Below are 22,967 nucleotides of genomic sequence, written 5' to 3'. Positions count from 1 at the left end.
TACTGTTTGAATTCTCACTTTTCTTATGTGTCCCTATCATCTAGATCCTGTACCTTCACTCTGGTGTGAAGATAGACTGACTGTGTGTTAGAAGGAGCGAACTGCACTTTTCCCATGCCGAGGAATCACCACATTCCTTTTGGTTCCCACAAGAATTGACTGTGCAAGAAAGAGAAAAGAACATCTCTAGTAACTTAAGGTCAGGTGAGGTGAGGTGAGGTGAAAGGTTTTCATATGTCCATTTCTCCATATATAATGGTCTATGAGAGAGAGTATAGGTATCTGCCAGATTTGCTGTTTCACTGGTCTTGAATATTTGATGCTCATCTAAATAAGTTTCCAAATTTTAAAGAATGTTTTTTGAATCATTCCGTGATAATAATTTCCCTTGCATTCTCAAAACATTTCTCTAACTTACCTGATCAAACCCACTGATCCCACCTTTTTTGTCCAACTACCTTCTCAGATGAGGTAAAATATGTTTCAACTCCATCCTTGTTCAATTTAGATATGAAGCATACATTCTTGTGTAAATCAATTCCCTCAATGGAATCATAATCATCCTTTAGGCTACTTCCAGTTTCTTCTTTCTCTATTCTAAGCTTTCCTTTGGGAAACTCACGGACTACAATTTCCTTATCTTTTTGTAGTTTACTTTAATTCAATCAATCTCATTTTGCACTTCTTTCTGCTTTCCTCTCTCTTCTCTCTCCATTATTCCCTGTTTTTATTTGTCTTCTCATACAATTACTTTGTTTTCACTTTCCTCAATTGCAAGTTTTACTTTTATTTCTCTTTCGCCATGTCCTGCCTTTTTTTTCCATTTATAGCTATATGTCAGCCAATTCCAATTCTGACATCCTGCTTAAGTTTCCTTTCCTCCAATTCTAAATGTTGTACAGCGACTTGAAATATCTCGTCCTCACAAGATCCTATTCTTTCTTCTTCCTTCTATTTATCTGCTAATTCTCAGTTTAACTTCCATCAAAGATTTGAAATAAGCCTCTGTTCTATTGTCCACTTCCAGAAAACTCTTAGCAATGGCAAAGCCACGGTTAAGTTATGTACAATAAATTTCCCCAGCTTCATGCCCCAGAACCCTTCTTTAGCTGTTACTTTAACAAGAAAGACACCGATCCCTTTTAAATCCAATGCACTTTAACATCTCATCAAGAGACCCCAGTAGCCATCCACCTGTTATGATCCCAGCCAGAGAGAAACCTGATATTAGAATAGGATAGAAAAGAAAAGTAGGGTGGCACGGTGGCTCAGTGGTCAGCACGGCTGCCTCACAGCGCCAGGAACCTGGGTTCGATTCCACCCTCGGGTGACTGTCTGTAGAGTTTTCACATTCTCCCCATTGTCTGCGTGGGATTCCTCCGGGTGCTCCGGTTTCCTCCCACAGTCCAAAGATGTGCAGATTAGGTGGATTGGCCGGGCTAAATTGTCCATATTGTTCAGGGATGTGTAGGTTAGGTGGGTTACAGGCAGATGGGTCTGGGTGGGATGCTCTGAGGGTTGGTGTGGACTTATTGGGCCAAAGGGCCTGTTTCCACACTGTAGGGATTCTATGAAAAAAAAGATTAAGCTCTGGAATAAGGAGTTAACCTGGACAACAAGAGAAGTTAGCACTTTCCTCAAATTTGCAAGTCAGTTCCTGTGTTAGTGGTTTCAAAGGACTATCCACATCTTTGGAATATCACTGTGGATGTTGATTATCAGGTAAATGCTTTATAGGTTCTAGTGCACTGTTAGTTAACAATATTACCTAATATTCCCAAGTGAATGATGCTAGATGTTTGAATTTTTGACTTTGCAACCTGGGACATATTTGCAGAATCAGGTACCTAGCCGCTCTTGGCTGGACTGTATGCTCTACAACCGTGAATTAGAAGGACTAGCAGCTTCCACGTTAGCACCTGAACTGAAGGGTGATGAGGAGATTGCTGTCAGCTTCCAGGAACAGCTTCCCCAGAGAAGGAAGCAAGTACTGAGAGTATTAAAAGGACATTGGTGGCAGCTGCTTCAAACACCGATTCTGACTTTCCCCCTCTGCAAAGTTTTTTTGCCGAAGGGGAATCTTACCTCATTTGAGGAAAACTATTGTGCTCTTCCACAAGATGACATTCAAGAGAACAAAGATGATTGTCATTACACCAAGTAACTGCAGGAGACTTTAATTGACATTTCATTATTATATGCCAGTTACTTCACTAAATCCTTGAAATGCACTTCTGGCGTGGATTGCAGATGTGGAATCTGCCTCTTAAATGCAAAGCCAAAACAGAAACAATCCACATTCCAATTTAATAATCTTCTTTCACAAGTTTAATTTAGGTAGAGATGGATTCCAATTTTTTTTTTCCAGCTCCAGGAGCACCAATATCAAAGGCAAGCACTTTTCTACAGGAACGAAGAGCAGGCTCAGGTGTAGTTCCAATGCAATTAATTTATCCAGTCATTAATATCAACTATTCAGTCCATTACAGGTGGCAATTTCCTAAGGCTCCTTTCCCCACGTTCTCAGTAATGAATGAAAGCACTGTCTGATAACAGCCAGATGTAAGCACAAAAAAGAAAATTGGAATGCATCTTACTCTGATGTGAGCACGTAATATATAAGGCAACTTGGAACCCTGCTACCAATTTATTTTTCCCCTTGGATTTTTTAAATCATTCTAGCCTGTATGGAGCTAGCTAGCCCCATGAAATAAGTAAAGAATGTCCAAAACGTATTTGAGAATGTACGTCTGACCACATTTGGTAAAAGCAAGATTACGACTAACTTTCAAAGCAGAACATGATCTGTACTCGAAGGGCAGCTATGGGGGAAGGATTGGAGTTGTGGATTTAATTGGGCAGTTTCTCCAGCAAACCAGAATGTGCCGGGTAGGCTGAACAGCCTCCATCTGCACTGCATGATTCTGGGATACATCTATTAAGTAACAAGTTCATAGATGATCAAAGGAGGTCACCATTGTTATTTTTAAATAACACAAGATAAATCTTTTATTACAAGTATGCAAACAGTGAGTTGACAGCGATTAATAAAGACAAGCAGTGCTTGTGGTCGACAGTGTAATGTAAGCAATGTCATATTAGGAGTGGGGCCTCGTCTCCCACACTTATGCTTTCTTTTCTTCTGTGCCTAATGTTTTCATAAGAATTACACTTGTTTGGCACAGAGTGAATGATTTGAGGAAGGTTATTTCAAATAAGAAAAGCTTCAGAGGCTAGATATTAATGCCAAGAATATTAGACACTCCTCCTTCGTCCATTGTGTTAACACTGGGACAGTCACCCGCAATAATAAATGCTTGAAGTGATAGTCAAGGATACATCACCCAAGTAATGACTGATTGCTTTTCTGATAAGACCACAACAGTAACATATAACCTTGCCCATGGTGTTGTATGGAGTATTACTTTGTAAATGACATGCGACATTTGCTTTTCATTTCTGGGAACGCTCACTACCTCACTCTCCTCCTTTAAGAGACGCCTGATATGTGGGTCGGTGTCATATATTGCATTATAATGCTCCCAAAGGTATCAGGATGTTTCACTGTGTTTAAAAAAAAAGTGCTCTATAATGTAAACTGAGTTCAGATATGCAAATCCAGTCCCACACCAGCGTGACTGACTTCCGACTGATGTAAAAGTAATATGTAAGAGCAGATAGGTCGTAGAGCCGGGCAATAAGTGCTGGCCATGCCAACGACGTCCATGTCCCACGAGTGAATTTAAGAGGTCAATCTGACCGTCAAGTCTGCTCCACCATTCAAAGAGATTGCGACTGATCTTATAATCCTTAAATTCTACTTTCCTGCTTTTTCCCCATATGTCTTTATTCATTTACTGATTGAACATCTGTCTATCTAAGCCTTTGGATATACTTAACAACCCAGCCTCGACAGCCCTCTCCTGTAAAAAAAATCCCACAGATTCGCAAGCCTCAAAGAAAAAAAAATCCTCCTCATCCGAGTCTTAAATGATTGATTCCTTACAGAAATTATACCTTCTGGTCATAGACTCATCTCTCAGCACTCCAGCCCCCATTCTAAGGAATACAGACTGCAATGGATCAAGTAGGCAGCCCATTAACATCTTCTCTGGGCAACCAGGGTTGGGCAATAGATACCAGTTTTGCGAACAACTCCCACAGGCTGCAAACAAATCGTAGAAATCACTTTTAGAAATGCTCTTCCACAGTACTTTGTGGTTGACCAAAGATTATTACTAGTTTGCTGGTTGTTTCACCGTAAAATAAAATGCTATTGTCGCTTTGAAACACAGCTAAAAATTTGCTGGGTTTTCCCAAACAACTTGCATGCAATCTTCATCACCATCAAATTAGTAATGCAGGGGTTGAGGAAGTACTATTTTTCTATCTCAAAGCTGTGAGCTTCCTCATTTACAACGGATGGACTAACTTCAGTTATGTTTTTTTCCAGTCACTTGTGGAATGTGGGCATTGCTGGCTGGGCCAGCATTTATTGTTTGTTCCTAGTTGCCCTTGAAAAGGTAGTGGTGAGCTGCCTTCTTGAACAGTTGCAGTCCATGTGCTGTTGGTAGACCCACAAGGATGTTTGGGAAGGAATTCCAAGGTTTTGACCCAATGACACTGAAGGAACGGTGGCTCAATGGTTAGCGCTGCTGCCTCACAGCACCAGGGACCCGGTTTAATTCCACCCTCGGGTGACTGTCTGTGTGGAGTTTGCACATTCGCCCCGTGTCTGCGTGGGTTTCCTCCGGGTGCTTCAGTTTCCTCCCACAGTCCAAAAATATGCAGACAAGGTGGATTGGCCATGGGAAATGCAGGGTTACAGGGATGGGGTGGGTCTGGGTGGATGCTCTTCAGAGGATCGGTGTGGACTTGATGGACTTAATGGCCGGTTTCCTCATTGTAGGGATTCTATCCTTTCAAGTCAGGAGGGCGAGTGGCTTGGAAGGGGATTTGCAGGCTGCGGTGTTCCCATGTATCTGCTGCTCTTGCCCTTCTAGATGGGAGTGGTCGTGGGTTTGCAAGGTGCTGTCTAAGGATCTTTGGTGAATTTCTGCAGTGCATCTTGTAGATCATACACACTGCTACTACTGAGCATTGGCGGACAAGTTACTGAAGTTTGAGAATTTGGTACCAATCAAGTGGGCTGCTTTGCCCTGGATGGTTTCGAGCTTCTCGAGTGTTGTTGGGAGCTACACCAATCCAGACAATGGGGAGTATTCCACCACACTCCTCACTCATGCCTTGTAGATGGTGGACAGGTTTTGGGGAGTCAGGAGGTGAGTTACTCACTGCAATATTCCTAGCTTCTAATGTGGCTTGCATTCACATTACAAATACCAATAATTGACTCCTTTTTCAAAATGCACAAGAAGTCAACACAATTTTAAGGGCATAGCATTACAAAAAAAAAAGTTTCTGCACAGTAAGCGCTGATAAATTGCTATCTTTGAAAACAATGCTTCGAAAAATTCTTCCTTCAGATTAAGTTGTTCATAAACAATCCCATTCTAAATCCCAGGTTTTCCCCATCAGCAGTCACATTAAAGTAGTGCCAAATTGGGAAAGCAGAGTCGAAGAATAATTTGAACTTTGAGAGATAAAACTGGAATGGCAGTAAATCTAAAATTAAGAGAGGGATACACTTGAAACGTTTTCTACTGAAATATTAATTCATCTTCTCATTTCAGATGCTGATGGAGGTGCAGGGTATTTTTGGCAACATCCCTAATGCTGGAAATGATAAATCTTCTAAAATATGCTATTTGCCTTTATATCACCAATGAAAAGTAAACACTATTCTTGGACACATCTTTTACATGAGACTGAGTGCACACACCATATTATCATGCAGTGATCAGCGTCTTACAAGAACCTCCCACTGTGAAGATTTCTAAACAAATTGGATGTTTGATCAGAAAGCTGCCACTTGTAAAAGTGATCAAAGTTAAACAAAGCTCTTACCCTTGTTGCCTGTGGACATGGTTTCCTATTCCCTAATGATAATCCTAATGGCAGAAGCTCGATGATCGTGCTTCACATTTTAAAATCATAAATCTGATTAGTTAGCATGAGGTATGTTCACCACTGCATGCTTGAAAACAGGTTTGCCAGCAGGGTCTGCTCTCAATGACACTCACTTTCAAGACAAAGAAAAACAGCCTTTCAACGAGGAAATAATCACATTTAGCGGGAAAGCAGTGGCAGTGTGGTCATCACTGGATTAGAAATCCCAGAACCCAGTTTAACGTTCTGAGGAAATGAATTTGAATCCGACCACAGCAGGTGTTGAAATTCAGTGAAATCATCTTTGTGTAGCCATTATCACTTGTTGTAAATACCCTTCTGGTTCTGTAATGTCTGTTACTGCAGTAGGGAAATCCAGCCCTATTACTCTCGCAGTCATCACAAAAATTAAGGTTTTTTTTAATAAAAGTATGCAAAATTCCCCAACTTACCTGCCTTTTTAGACCCAAGTTGACAGAAAGCAGGTTTCTGTATGCACCATTTGTTACTAATAAATAGATTCTAACTTCAAATAAACAAGTATGAGCCACTGACTTAGTAATCTACCAGCTGAAACACTAACCCCTTGCATAACTCCCCTCTAAACATGCACAGAAAAATGCAAAAGCATTGGTGTTCTGGTTGGAGGGGAAAACTGTGAAGGCAGTTCAACGGCACCTGTTCACAGGGTTTGCTGACATGATTCTTTAGACTTGCTGTTTGTCAATCTCTCTCTCTCTTCCCCAAGTGTTTTTTTTTTCCCCACTTTCTTGCAGGAGGCACAGAGTAATTAGTTCAAAATTATCAGATCTGACTTATTAGTCAAACGTTTACAGCAACTGACGAGGGAAAATAAACTGGCACGTTAGGTGATTTATTTTTAAGCTACAGAGAAAAGGATCACACCTTCCTTTCTGGAAGTCTGATGGCTTCTGACTATCTCAGTTATACCCCTAAGCTATTCAGCTACCTGGAAGCCAATCACGTAGCTATTGATAGGCAGAAGGATTTGCCAACATAAGCTGGTCATCACTCAACAGACCAATTGGCTAATTGTTGCCAGTCAAATCTCCCTGGTGCCAGTTCATCGGCAACTAAACTTCCCCCACTGGTTAAACAAACAATTTACAAACTTTGCTGGCAGCGTACTCTTAAAACATGTAGCAATCCCTTCCATAATCCTTGGTTTTTAAAGCAATCCTTTTCCAATTCCAGTCCGCAATCAAAAATACAGAAGAACAAAAAGATTTCCTTTAGAGAAGGAAATCTGTTGTCCTGACCTGGTCTTCACTACATGTGACTCCAGGCCCAAAGCAATGTGGTTGATTCTTAAGGATGAATAATAAATACTAAGCAAGCTAGCAAAATCCACATCCCAAGAACAAGTTTTAACATCTTGAGTAGAAAGTAATGAATGCATGTTTATGTAAATAACATCACACAAGTGTATCAGAAGCTGCAAAACAGGAAAATCAGGAAGACCAACCTTGTGATTACCCTGCATCTCTAACTGATAAAATAAGATCACTAAATTAGCACAGGCGGCATGGTGGCTCAGTGGTTAGCACTGCAGCCTCACGGCACCAGGGACCTGGGTTTGATTCCACCCTCAGGCGACTGTCTGTCTGGAGTCTGCACATTCTCCCCGTGTCTGCGTGGGTTTCCTCCCACAGTCCAACGATATGCAGGCTAGGTGGATTGGTTATGCTAAATTGCCCGTAGTGTTCAGGGATGTGTAGATTAGGTGGGTTATAGGGAGATGGGTCTGGGTGGGATGCTCGGAGGGTCAGTGTGGACTTGTTGGGCTGAAGGGCCTGTTTCCACACTGTAGGGATTCTATGATTTTGTTTTAAAAAGGAACTGGACAATGCTGTTAAAGCCCACATTTGTTGCTCATCCTCAAGTGCCTCATGAACCGAGTGGTTTGCACAGCCATTTCAGAGGATAATTAAAAGGAGATTGCCCTGGAGTCACATGTAGGCCAGACCAGGTAAGGACGGCAGATTTCCAGCCCCGAAGGAACTTAGCAAACCAGATGGGTTTTTGCAACAATCAGTGGCAGTTCCCTTGGCTCCATCACCAAGCCTAGCTCGATATTCCAGATTTATTAATGGACTTTAAATTCCTCCAGTTACTGCCGTGATATTTGAATTCATGTCTGCTGAGCATTAGAAAAAAAAATTGTGGAAGCTGGAAATCTGAAACAAAAACAGCAGCTGCTGGAGAAACTCAGTATCTGTGGAGAGAAAGCAAAGTTAACATTTCTGAAGGAGGGTCACTGGACGCAAAATGTTAACCGTGTTTTTCTCTCTTTACAGACGCTGCCAGATTTGCTGAGTTTCTCCAGCAATTTCTGTTTTTCTCCTGAACATTAGCCTAGTCTTCTGCATGATGAGTCCAGTGATATCACCACTGATACCTTATCTCATCTATTCAACCATTCAACCATTCAACCCTGCACTGCCATTCTGCAAGATCTTGAATGATCTTCTACCCACCCACATTAACCACAAATCCCTTAGCCTTCAAATTCCTGTTGATCTCGGACTTCAATACTGTCACCAACTGAGAAAGGCCACTCCAGCTCAGATAATTTAGGCCAATGAAGCTGCCAGATGCTCGTAAAATCCCACCTGGTTCACTAATGCTTCTGAAGGAAGGGAACTTGTGCACCCAGGCCACCCAACATGCCCCTTCACGACCACGCAACACTGTTTGCTCCTAGTTCCCTTCAGGAAAACTGCGGATGGACAATAATTGCAGCCTTGTCAGTTTTTCCAACATCCCTGGAGAAAGATTGAAGTGTTATGAGTGCGGCCCTGGGCAACTGCAGCACTGTACCCTAGATCTGCTGGCCTCTATGGCCGTACAACCAGATCAGTGTGTGCCAACTGACTGCACACAGCAACCATTAGAGAGCTATGGGAGAGCCATACCAATGGAGGAAGTGCAATGTTACAGAGTACAAAACAGCTCTGTGTTGGTCTGAAGTGACTTAATTCCTGTGTGGTGCGATAAAGACCACAAGTAATGACTGTGGGATTTCAGGTTGTTGTCACTGCACTAAAGTATATAGCTTCAACTCACCCAAGTTTGCAGAGGCTTCAGTAATAAGGACTGGGTTTAAAAAAAAACCAAAATACAGTCACTCGTTAAGGAGGCATTGTACAGCAAGATGGAGCCTGGTGAGGGGCTGTGAAAAGGTGGATTGTCACACAAATCACACAGCTCCCGTTTTGAAATCATACATTGTTCCTTGTTTTGAAATTTGCTTCATAATTTCCTACTTATAGATTTCTCTTAGGAAAAATGTTACTTTCTAATTGCATCCTTCCACCATCAGTGCAGGGCACCAACTGCTGACGCAAAATACGTTCGGCCATTTTGTAAATGGTTGTCAATTCGGACTCTATCAATAGAATCACGTGACTAGCCTCAGAGTCATCCAGCACGGAAACAGACCCTTCGGTCCATGTCGAACACAATCCCAAACTAAATTGATCCCACCTGCCTGCAAGTGGCCCATATGCCTCCAAACCTTTTTGATTCATGAACTTATCCAAATGTCTTTTAAATGTTATAACTGTATTTACATCCACCACTTCCTCTGGCAGTTCATTCCACACATGAACCAATCTCTGAAAAAGGTTGGCCCCATATCCTTTTTAAAACTTTCTCCTCTCACCTTAAAAATATGTTGCCTAGTTTCCCTATCCTAGGGAAAAGGCCTTTGTCATTCACCTTATCTATGCCCCTCATGATTTTATAAACTTCAATAAGATCATCCCTCAACCTCCTACGCTCCACTGAAGAAAGTCCCAGGCTTTCCAGTCTATTTTATATCTGAAACCCTCCATTCCTGGCAACAAATTCCATGTTAAATCTTTTCTGAACCCTCTCCAGTTTCATAAATCCTTCCTACAACAGGGTGGTCAGATACACCTATTGACTTTTATCCCCAGCTAAAATTAAATCTGATTAGCACAGCTTCTCCAGAAATTATTTTTTTTTTTTTAAAATAGTTCACAGAAGTCTTATCGAATGAAAATTAGTCATTCGGACACAACTGCTTCAATTAGTCTCTTATCATTCCCCATAAAATCTGGAACAAAATGGCAGCCAGATTTTGCCTTTCATTTTATTTCAATTTCAAACCAGATTTGACAGCTGTAAACCATTCATTAGTCCAATACTTGCTCAAGAGCAGCATACAACATAATTCAACAATTTAGATTTTAAATTTGTTTCAGCGACTCAGTAACAGTGTATAAGTTATAGCATCACAAATTGATTTGTTACAAACCAGAATTGGAAAGCAAAAGTCAGAGTTTAGAAGCCAAAAGGGTGATCAACGTTTTCATGATATCAAGGGAAAGAGATAGGTATAGTCTCTCTCGATCTATCCTGTGTTGGAGGTCATTGACAGGTTTCCTAGATTAAAACCTGGAATAAGTAGGAACAAAAACAAAGTTGCTGGAAAAGCTCAGCAGGTCTGGCAGCATCTGTGGAGAAAAAAACAGAGTTAACATTTTGGGTCCGATGACCATTCCTCAGAACTGCTCCGAGGAAGGGTCACCGAACCCGAAACGTTAACTCTGTTTTTTCTTTCACAGATGCTGCCAGACCTGCTGAGCTTTTCCAGCAACTTTGTTTTTGTTCCTGATTTACAGCATCCGCAGTTCTTTCAGTTTTTACCTGGAATAAGTAGATTGCCTTTGTAGGATATCAGCTAGAGTTTGGAAGAGTGAAGGGTGACATGATTAAAGTTTATAAGATCCTGAGCAATCTTCACAAGATGGACATGGACAAGATCTTCCTCTTGTGGGCGAATCCAGAACCAGGGGGCACTGGTTTAAAACTGGGAGTCACCATTTTAGGATCAAGACAAGAATTGTTTTTCTGAAGTTTGTGCAACTTTGGAACACACAGAAGATTGTGGAATAGAGTCATTTAAAGGTGGTGGAAGATGGATTTTTATTAATAAAAGTTGTTGGGGTGGGTAAATGGGAACATGGAATTCGAATAGGAAACAAACTAATCATAGTCTTACTGAATAGCAGAGCAGGTTCAAGGGGCTGAATGACCTACCACTGCTCCTAATTCTTGTACTACCTGTCGAGTCTTAGACTAGGGAGATTAGTTTAAAAGATTAGAGCCAAACTTTTCAGAAGTTAAGGTGGTATCATAGCAAGTACTACTGCCTCAGCGCCAGGGACTTGGATTCAATTCCAGCCTTGGGTGACCGTGTGGAGTTTGCACATTCTTCCCGTGTCTGCGTGGGTTTCCTCCAGGTGCTCCAGTTTCCTCCCACAGTCCAAAGATGTGCAGTTCAGGTGGACTGGCCATGCTAAACTGCCCCGTTGTGTCCAAGGATGTGTAGGCTAGGTGGATTAGCCAGGGTGAATATAGGGTTATGGGGTATAGAGAGTCAGGAGCTAGGTGTGAGTGGGATTCTCTTTGGAGGGTCAGTACAGACTCAATGGGCCTGAATAGCCTCTTTCCGTGTTGTCGGGATTCTATGAAACTAACAAACACTGTAAACATAAAATAACAGCTGAAGTTTGGAATGCTCTACTGTAAATGGATAAATTAAATGTTAAATGTTAAATCTAGAACTGATCATATCCTTTGATTAAGAAAAAGCTAAAAGGACTTGGTACAAAAGCAAAAAAATTAACTTAAGTGACAGATCACTCACGACCTCACTGAGGGGACTTAAGGAAACCAGCTGGCTTTTTACAACAATTGTTAGTTTCACAGTCAACTTTATGGAGATGAGTTCACGATTCCAAAACTGTTAACAGAATTAAGGTCCCAGCTGCTTTGGTAGGATTTAGAGTCATGGTGGTATACAGCACGGAAACAGGCCCAATCGGCCCAATTCATCCATGCCAACCATTTTCCTGTGTTTGGCCTATATCCTTCTAAGCCTTTCCCATCCATGTAACTGTCTAAAATATCTTTTAAATGTATTAATTTTACTCACCTCCACCAGTTCCTCTGGCAACTGACTCCATAAATGCACTACCCTCTGCGTGAAAAAGTTACCCCACAGGTCCTTCTTAAATCTTTCCCCTCTCACCTTAAATCTGCATCCTCTAGTTTTGGACTCCCCTACAATGGGGAAAAAGACTTTGCCTATTCACCCTATCCATGTCCCTCATGATTTTGCAAACCTGTAGAAGATCACCCCTCAGTCTCCTACACTCCAGAGAAAAAAAGTCCCAGAACCCCTTGGGAGGTTCCTGGTCCAATAAGATTACCACGTGGCAATTGTCAAGATGGATTTCTATTGGCCAGGATTCAGGATATTGGACCATAGAATCCATCAGTCAATTAGAGGCCAAGACCATTTTATAGATAATGCAACCTAACCAGCCCATACAACTCAAATATAACACTGTTTCAGACTCATCTCCAAATTTAAGTCAGGGAATTCTTACAAGTTAGAAAACCATCCTGCAGGAAGACTTGGCTCAAGTGTTAGAATGTTTACAGTGTTCGAGCACAGCTACCAGTCCTGACTTTCTTTTTCCTTTAGGATATGTAGTAAGGCGAGGATACACAGTGCAAGGAAAGGGGTGATGGCAATTTTTCCACATTCTTGCTGCTGTATATGAACAGGAATTAGCAGCAAAGAGCTTTGATACGAAAGTGAATGTATCAATATCTCCATTGCACAGAGGGGTTAGACAGAAAATGTTCCAAACAAAGGCTAAGTGATGGATCCTTGGAAAACATAACCTTATTCAGAAAGAGAAATTGAACTATTACGTGCTGAATGAGTCAACCGCGCTTACTTCCTCTGACTAATGTTCGTAGAAAGATCCAGTCATTATTTTCCAGAGTTATGCCAGATTTGAAACATTAACTTGAGTTTCTCTGTCCGCTGCCAGATCTGCTGGGTTTCTCCAGTACTTTGTCTTTATTTCAGTTTTTTGCTTCTGCCACATTTTGCTTTTATCATTTTTTGATATTTGCCACCATTGCAGATCAGAAAAACTAGACGAAAGCACAGGTCTGATAGAATCCCAACTGTGGGGGGTGTTGTCGAACAGAGAGACCTAGGGGTTTAGGTGCATTGTTCATTGAAAATTGCATCATAGGTAGACATAGAGTGGTAAAGGTGGTGTTTGGCATGTCTGCCTTCATTGCTCAGACCACTGAGTTTAGAAGTTGGGACACCATGTTGCAATTATACAGGACGTTGGGGAGGCCACTTTTGAAGCACTGTGTACAGTTCTAGTTGTCCTGCTTTATGAAAGATATTATTAAACTGGAGAGGGTGCAGAAAAGATGTACAAGGATGTTACCAGGGCTGGAAGATTTCAGTTATAAGCTGCGGCTAGATAGGCTGGAACTAAAACAGAAGTTGCTGGAAAAGCTCAGCAGGTCTGGCAGCATCCTTGAAGAAAAAAAAAAATCAGAGTTAATGTTTTGTGTACGGTAACCCTTTCTCAGAACTGAACTCAATAGGCTGGGCCTTTTTTCACTGGAGTGTAGGAGGTTGAGGGGTGACCTTACAGAGGTCTATAAAATCACGATTGGCACAGATAAGGTGAATAGCAAAGGTCTTTTCCCTGGGGTTAAGGAGTTCAAGACTAGAGGTCATAATTTTAAGGTGAGAGGAGAAAGATTAAAAGGGACTTGAGGGGGCAACTTTTTCCACACAGAGGGTGGTTCGTGTGTGGAATGAACTACCAGAGGAAGTGGTAGAGGCAGGTACAGTTATAACATTTAAAAGACATTTCGACAGATACACGAATGGGAAAGGTTTTGAAAAATATGCGCCAAACGCAGGCAAATGGGACTAGTTTAGTTTGGGAAACTTAGTTGGCATGGACAAGTTGGACCGAAGGGGCTGTTTCTGTGCTGTGTGACTCTTGAAAGGGAACAAGGTACAGAAACATCCGGAACAATTTGATAGTGCTGCAACCTTTACTGATACCCATGTTGGCTCCAGCACAATGTGGTGCACCAAATCGAGTCAATGGGTGCGATTCCAAGATCACAAAGACGAATTCCTTTCAAGCAGGATAATGATGTACAGACAACACGCAACAGGACCATTGCATGAAATAACACAACAAAGAGACTCAGTATGCAGGAAATCCGAACTGCTTGCAAACAATGCTGATAGCAAAGACTTCAACATTTAGGGAATGTCAAACCTCCAGAAAACCAGATTACTACCACCATTTCAGAGAAACTTCACTGTAAAAATCATGTTCTTTCTCTCTTAGCAGATTTGCATTTGGCGTAATCAGGTTTGGTAATCTCTCTAGACTAGTAACTAGAGGCCCATCTAATGCACTGGAAACATGGGTTCAAATCCAACCATGGCAGCTAGTGGAATTTAAAATCAGATAATAAAATCTAGAATATAAAACTAGCTTTTGTAATGGTGATCATCAATTGTCATAAATACCCATCTAGTTCACTAATGTCCCAAGTAACTCAGTTCAAGGGCAATTAGGGATGGGCAACAAATGGTAGCCTTGCTAGTGATGCCAACAGCCATAAAGGAATACATTTAAAAAATACCATATAGGATGACACTAGGCCACAGTGGGTCAGTGGTTAGCACTACTGCTTCACGGCGTCAGGGACCTGGGTTCAATTCCACCCTCGGGCGACTGCCTGTTTGGAGTTTACACATTCTCCCAGTGTTTGCGTGGGTTTCTTCTGGGTGTTTCAGTTTCCTTCCATAGTCCAAAGATATCCAGGGTTGTGCAGGCTAGGTGGGTTAGCCATAGGAAATGCAGGGTTACAGGGATGGGGTGTGTTGGGGTGTGATGCTCTTCAGAGGGGCAGTGCGGACTTGATGGACCAAATGGCCTGCTTCCGGACTGTAGGGATTCTATGAAAAAATTCCATGAAATCACATTCAATGGGGTGTGATACATGGATAGCTTTGCATCTTGAAGACCGGTGCTAACGATTAAACAATGAGCTACAGTACAATTTACGGGACTGACATGAGGCCACAAACCACTGCTGTACATTAGTATCCATTCATACCGGAGACAAAAATGTTTCTTCCATCAAATAATAGAACCAATTTCCCACCTCCCCCAAAAAGGATAGGCAGTGGCGTAGTGAAAATGCCACTGGATGAGTAATTCAGAACCCCAGACCAATGTTCTAGGAACATTGATTTGATCCACACATGGCAAATGGTGAAATTTGAAATCAATAAAAAGGCAGGAACAAAAAGCTAATCTCAATGACCATTACCGTGGAACCACTGTTGATCATCTTGAACACCCATCTTTCTCAATAATGTCCTTCCAAGAAGGAAATCTACTGTCCTTAGCTGGGACCTGCATACAAGGCACAGATATATGACCCCACAGCCGCATGGTTGACTCTCTACTGTGAGGATGTGCAGTAAATACTGTCAGGGTTAGCATCTAGCCAGTGAATTAAAAAGAGAATCAGATGAGGGAATGAGCAATTCCAGCACAAAACACATTTTACAAGACACAGCCCTCTGCAGTTAGTGCTGAATAGAACCATTTTGTGTTTTCTCCCCCCGCTAGCATTACTGTCCCTGCAGCCAATGTCTCCTAGCACTGTGAGTCAAGCTTCCCAGAAGAACTGAACCATTCTTCACATTTGGACAACTGAGCAGTGTAGACTCCAAAATGAGGCTTTTTTTTTCAATTTGTCTTTGGAGTTCAATAATCCTACTTCCTCAAATACGTCAAAGAGTTGAGATGAGGCCAGTTCAGCTGGTGGAATTATTATATCCTCTCCACCTTTCAGACACCACTGTTTCCCAAGACTCGGGGAGCTCCAGGGGCTTTCTGCTGTAACCATGAGGAATACCATGGCAACCGTGATTAATTGTGCAATGGATTAGAGAGACAGGAGGAGGAGGAGGAGGAGGAGCAGGAGGAGGAGGCAACAGATCACCTTCCCACACTCTCAGTCGGAAATGATGCACAGCAACAGTGGAGGTGGAAAAAGCTACAAAAAAAAAGCACGAGGGAAATTATAACTAACGAATTTGAGCGAAATGTTTAAATTAATATCCACGTAAATTAAACTGTCTTCTTTATATGAGAAAATTCCTCAGGAACAGAATACAAAACAATGTTCAATAGCTCTACCTCTGTTGCAGTAATTTCCTCCAAGCAGAAAGAGTAGCACATAAAGAAACTCCCTCTCCTCATGTCCTCACCCTACTGTAACTCCACAACCTGCTCCAGCTGAAAGTTCACAGAACGGAGGTCTAACATTCAGTCCATCATTGTTTTCATTTTCCAATTCATTCACAGGCTGAGGGCAACGCTCCCCATCCCTAATTGCCCAGTGGACAGTTAAGAGTCAACCGCATTGCTGTGGGTCCTGTGTCACAGTAGGCCAGACCAGGCAAGGATGGCACTTTCCTTCCTAAAGGTCATGGGTGAGCCAGATGGATTTTTCCTGACAATCGACAACATCATTAGACTCCTAATTCCAGATTTTTTTTTTTATTGAATTCAAGTTCCACTATCTGCCGTGGTGGCATTCGAACCTGGGCCTCTGGATTAACAGTCCAGTGAAATCCGTAGGTTCTTACGAAACGTTACAGACGCTATGCTGTGCAAATTTTGCTAGTTCTATCAGATACATCCAGTCCAGAGGGAGAACAGATGAAGAAATAGGAGAACACTGTGGGGAGGGAAAGGGATGAGCAATATTGGGGCTGCATTGCGGCTGAGTGGTTAGCACTGCTGCCTCACGGCACCAGGGACCCAGGTTCGATTCCACCCTCCGGCAACTGTCTTGGTGGAGTTTGCACATTCTCCCCATGTCTGCGTGGGTTTCCTCTGGGTGCTCCGGTTTCCTCCCACAGTCCAAAGATGTGTGGGTTAGGGTGGATTGGCCATGCTAAATTGCCCATAGTGTCCAGGGATATGCAGGCTGGGTGGATTAGCTATGGGAAATGTAGGGTTATGGGAATAGGTTGAGGGGCTGGGACTGGGTGGGATGCTCTTTGGAGGGTCGGTGCAGACTCAATGGGCTGAATGGCCTCTTTCCCTATGGCAGGGATCCTATGATAAGAAGGGCCACTGGACATGAAATGATAACTCTGCTTTCTTTCCACAGATGCTGTCAGACCTGCTCAGTTTCTCCAGCAGTTTTTGTTTTTATTTATCCCCTCTATGTTGCTCACAAAACCTAATATAACATGCTCTTTAATAACAACTTACTACTCTGGTTTTCCTGTCCACTGACAATGTTTTCTTTTGGCCTTTTCTGCTGTAATAAAACCTGAAAACAGGAAAATATCACCACATATCTCAGGGCGAGGCACAATCAATTCATGATAATGTCTGCCTTTATCAACCTGACAATTCTGTGTGTTTAACAAGACCGTGTTTATTTTGGACATCTCATTCCCCTGCAGCAACAAGCACAGACTCCCAGGAATAGCGTATCATGGCAGGCTGACATCCCCAGACCCATTTGCGCATGTGCCAATGGCCATTTTATTAGCTACTTCAGTGTCTGCTTGAGATGGAGGCACTAGATGAAAAGGTAAAACGGGGTAATGAATAGCAATGGAGAGGGCAAGCTGTGGGGGTGGTAGAGAGGCCAGGATGGAAACAGTCCTCGCCCCTCCTTGGGTAAAGGCGCCAGGTTCCCCTGGATGGGTCCTTCCCCAGATAGCACAGCAGCTGGAAAGGGCCCTTTCCAGCCTGGCTGATGGCCACAGAGTCAATGGCCTGAAGGGCTTTCTTCTGTGCTAAAGACCTCTGTAACTATGACGACAGCAGCACAGGAGACAGGCTGTCTCTGCCTACGCACAGGGACCATTCTGGTGTTAGAGATAATCACTCCAATTTACCACCTCAATTCTACCCATCCTAACAGCCAATCACAGGGACATTAGATGTTATGCTGCTGCTGTTTTGACTGCTTTATGTTGTTTCCTAAAGAGTAAAATAAGTTGTCAGCACACGGTGTATTATGCTTTCCTTTTGTAGCTCACAATTGTTTTTGCACCTAATTTGCAGACCAAAATCTCCAATTTTTCACAAGTCTTTTCTCAACTGGTAGTCATTGAACATTTCAATGAGTTAATCAGAGCACGGAGGAGCTTCGATGTTGGTGGAACACTGTGATCAGCAAAACGTCCCTATTGCACATGTGTGTCTGTGCGAGAGCGCAATTGCACGAGCAAGAGTGCAAGTGCGTGAGCAAGACAGCATGAGTGAGCTTGAGTGCGAGTGTGAGAGAGAGATTGTTAGAGATGTGGAGGAGGACAGGGAGAAGGAGGAGGAGGTGGTAGAAAGGAATCAACCAAACTAATTGGGTTTGTAAATTCTCTCTCTCTTGCTTGCCATTGTTGCCACTACTGAAGCAGACATTAGTTAGATTCAGTTTCTACCTGGTCCGAAGCAGTCTAAGACAGCCCAGGGAATCTTCTTACCAACGCAATGAATGGCAGATTTTCAAATCAAATGTAAACATGTAAATCAGCAACAAAAACAGAAATTGCTGGAAAAGCTTAGCAGATCTGGCATCATCTGTGAAGAAACGTTTCGGGTCCGGTGACTCTTCCTGTTTTAACGAAAGGTCACCAGACCCAAAATGTTAACTTTGATTTTTCCTTCACAGATGCTGTCAGACCTGCTGAGCTTTTCCAACAACTTCTGTTTTGTTCCGGATTTACAGCATCCGCAGTTCTTTCGGTCTTTTTTTGGTAAAAATGTAATCAGTTGGCTGAACAATCCAATATGTTGTACACACACGGGGCGTGTAGCAGTAGTAGGATGGCAAGCCATTTGTGCTCGGGAATAATAATCCAAAAGCAATATTTCTGGATGTAGCAAACACACACACACACACACACACACACACAGAGGCAAATGCATGAACATCCATCAACAATGTATGAATTCTCCATAGCTCATGCCACAATAACAATTTTCAAACAGCTTAGGTATCATACAATAACTTCACAGATGCTCAAATACAGTCCATACTGCATTTGTACCTATGAATTAGAAGTATGAGTAGACCATTTGTCCTTTCAATACTGATCAACAAAAATCATGGCTGACCGGATCTCCCTCCCTAACAGCAGTGTGGGTCTACCTATACCACACAGACTGCAGTAGTTCAAGAAGAGAGCTCACCAACACCTTCTCAAAGGTCCAGCCAACAACACTCATGGCCCACGAGTGGATTAAAAAGAAAATTAGAGTCATAGAGAGGTACAACACGGAAACAGACCCTTTGGTCCAACTCGTCCATGCCGACCCCCAGATTTCCTAAATTAATCTAGTCCCATTTGCCAGCATTTGGCGCATATCCCTCTAAACCCTTCCTATTCATATACCCATCCAGATGCCTTTTAAATGTTAAGTGGCCTCCACCACTTCCTCTGGCAGCTCATTCCATATGTGCACCACCCTCTGTGTGAAAAAGTTGCCCCTTAGGTCCCTTTTATATCTTTCCCCTCTCACCTTAAACCCATGCCCCTCTAGTTTTGGGCTCCCCTACCCTGGGGAAATGACCTTGTCTATTCACCTTATCCATGCCCCTCATGATTTTATAAACCTCTATAAGGTCACCCCTCAGCTTCCGACGCTCCGGGGAAAGTAGCCCCAGTCTATTCAGCCCCTCCCTATAGCTCAAACTGTCCAACCCTGACATTTCCTTGTAAACCCTTTCTGAACGCTTTCAAGTTTCATAACATCCTTCTTATAGCAGGGAGATCAGAACACAACAACAACGTTTTGTCTGCTCCGATACCCTGGATCGGCTACTTTTAAAATGTGCTGAAGGGGACACCTAGGCCAAAAACAAAAGGTTGCTATTTCCAACACAAACGCCAATGGATATGTCTTCATGCTTTAACAATTTCAGAACTTAAGGGAGGTGACAGCTTAGCAGCATTATCACTAGACTATTAATCCAGACACCATGGTAATGTTTTGGGGACCCGGATTGCAATCCTGCCATGACAGACTAGGGAGTCTGATTCCAATAAATGTCTAGAGTTATGACCACTGTCAATTGTTGAAAAAATCCACTTGATTCACTAATGTTATTTAGGAAAGGAAACTGCCATCATGTGACTCCAGATACATAGCAATGTGTTTGGCTCTTAACTACCCTCTGGACAACTGGGATGGACAATCAATGCTGGTTCTAGTCAGAGGCACTGCATCCTGCGAATGAATAAAAAAAAAAAAATCTGAACCATTGACTTCTCCCAATCCAGTCACCCATGCTGGTGAAAAGCTGACCAGTCAGTTGATACAGTGCATGATGTTGGGAAAATTGAAGCTGTACAATGAAAATAGGACTAAAAGTCACCATAGTCCTCCCAGACCATAGGTCTGCTCTCTCAACAGAGACTGGAAGTGGTTTAACCCAAAGGTCACCATGCCTGAGGAAAAGAAAGAGGTTGAGAAGAGTAGCCCACTGCGAGAACTGAACACATGCTGTAAGCATTATAATGTCCAGCCAAATGAGCTAACCAACCCCTTAAAAAAAAATGAGGAGTGTATTCCATTATCACATTCCTGTGTCTACACGTAAGCGGAAAACTTTCTCTATAAACTTGTGACACTGTGATGACATCGTGCTCTAGAATTTTAAACATTGGTGAAAGAACATACATAAGGATCACAAGTTGTGCGGTTCAAGGGGAGTCTAAACTGCATCGTGTACCTGAGCCATTTTAGCTGCTGTTTTATCACTTTGTATGATCTGAAGACCACATGCTAGCAACACTCTGTAAAAAGCAGTTTTATCAATTAAGAAAGTTCACAAAGCTCGCACAAGAGATTAAGAGGAACTCTCCCCCTCCAATCAGCACAAGACACTATGCAGATTGCCCAAGAAGATATAGGATTCAAGACTTTTAAAAAGATTCTGGATCTATGTCTGTTAAGAAGTTTCAATCCTCCTTCGAGGTATTAACGTGCATGTGTTTATGCGTGCGTATGTGTGCGCGTACGTGTCTGGGTGTGTGCATGCATACGTGTGTGCGTGTATGTGGGTGTGTCTGGGTGCATGCACGTGTGTGTTTGGAGCTGACAAAAACTAGCCCTAACGCTAAGGAGTGCTCTTTCTTTGCAAGGATAATTAGAGGAGGATGGAGTGATAGAGGGAGGAGAGTAGTGGATTGAGCATTCCTGTGAAAGGAGGAAACCTTCAAAATCTCTGTAGTCCTTCGATTCTGGCCTCTTGCACCTACATTATTTCCATCACTCCACCAAGGATAACGTTCCTTCAACTGCCTGGGCCCCCAAACTCAGAAAAGCCCCCTTTACACATCTCTCTCCTTGCAGATGCTGCCTTAACACCAGACCACTGACATCCAGAAATTTTCCAAAAACGTGTTCAGTGATGTTATTACACACTTCTGGAGCAGGTGGGACTTGAACCTGGGCCTCCTGATTCAGTGGCAGGGACATTACCACTGCATTGTTACCTATCTTCCAAGTAGCTTGTAATAAAATATCATGTTTCTTGGAACACATACTGAGTTAAATCACTTCAGGAAAATACTAGTTGATGTTGAGATAAATTAGATACGTTGTGTCCCCCACTGTTGTGTAGGATACGGACTTTGATTTCAAGAAGGAAAGTGAACGTTCTTTCTTGGTCGATGTATCATGTCATTCCATGTTAGGCTTACAGTCATTGGCTTGCACTGGACAATAACAGGTTGATGCAGCCACTCCCTCCCGTTCGAACACCAATAAAAAGAATCCAGCACAATAACAGCAAACCTACGCTTACTCAACCATTGTCAACAAGCAGGTCCCCAGATCACAAACAGGTTACTGCAGTCTGCATTGTACTAATAAAGGAAACCTCAGAATTAGAAGACCAACATTTAACACATTGCAATGGTGCTACTCTGTCTGCTACCTTAACACCAGTTTTTCATAGAACCATAAAGGACAGCGCAGCAGGCAGCTATTTGCTCCTTTGTGCATGTACTGGCTGACAAGCAACCATCCAACCTTATCCCACTTTCCAACTCTTGGTCCTCTAAACCAATACAGACCAAAGGACAACTTGATTAAAACATACAATATGATGAAGGGTCTTAACACAGTGACATGGACAGGACATTTACCCTCTTGGGAGAATCTAGAACTAGGGATCGCTGTTTAAAAAATGAATGACTTACTTATTTAAAATGGATTGAGGAGAACATCTTTCTCCCAGAGGATTGTCTCCCTTTGGAACTCTTGCCCTCAAAAGGTGGTGGAGGCAGCTTTCGGATATTTTTAAAGGCAGACAGATTCTTGTAAAGCAAGGGGGCAAAAGGTTATCTGGAGCAAGTGGGAATATGGAGTATTCCAATCAACCTCAATCTTTAAGCGGGCTGGAGAAGCTCAGAGGCTAATTCTTGCTTCTACTTTGTATGTTCATGTGTTTGTAACCTTGTAGGCATCTTTATGATGCATGTTCACGATTTTATGTGGCAAGGTTCCAAAGAATTTGAGCGACATATGAAAAATAAAAAAACAAAAAGGAGACTTTGAGATTGGAAGTCAGGATTCTGGGACCTTTAAACAAAAGGGGTTAGAGTTTAAGCAGAAGTAGTCAGGAGTGACATTGAATCAACAATTTTACTTGGATAAATTAACAATTGCATCCTAATGTATTGGGCTTGATCTTCACAGAAAGATAATTTGCATCCGAGGAAGAAACCAATCAGTTAAGCTGGAGGAACACAGCAGGCCAGGCAGCATCAGAGGAGCAGGAAAGTTGATGTTTCGGGTCATTTTCCGAAGAAGGGTCCCTTTGTCAACTTTCCTGCTCCTCGGATGCTGCCTGGCCTGCTGTGTTCCTCCAGCCCCATACTGTGTTATCTCTGACTCCAGCATCGGCAGTCCTTGCTATCTCTAATCAATTAAGTTTGATTTTACCGTTTGATAATACAGATTGCACTGTCATACCAGTTATCATGCATTGCAATGGAGTACCATAAC

This window comes from Rhincodon typus, chromosome 34, assembly GCF_021869965.1.
Source record: "Rhincodon typus isolate 14 chromosome 34, sRhiTyp1.1, whole genome shotgun sequence".
NCBI classification, from domain to species: domain Eukaryota; kingdom Metazoa; phylum Chordata; class Chondrichthyes; order Orectolobiformes; family Rhincodontidae; genus Rhincodon; species Rhincodon typus.
This window is presented reverse-complemented; position numbering follows the sequence as displayed.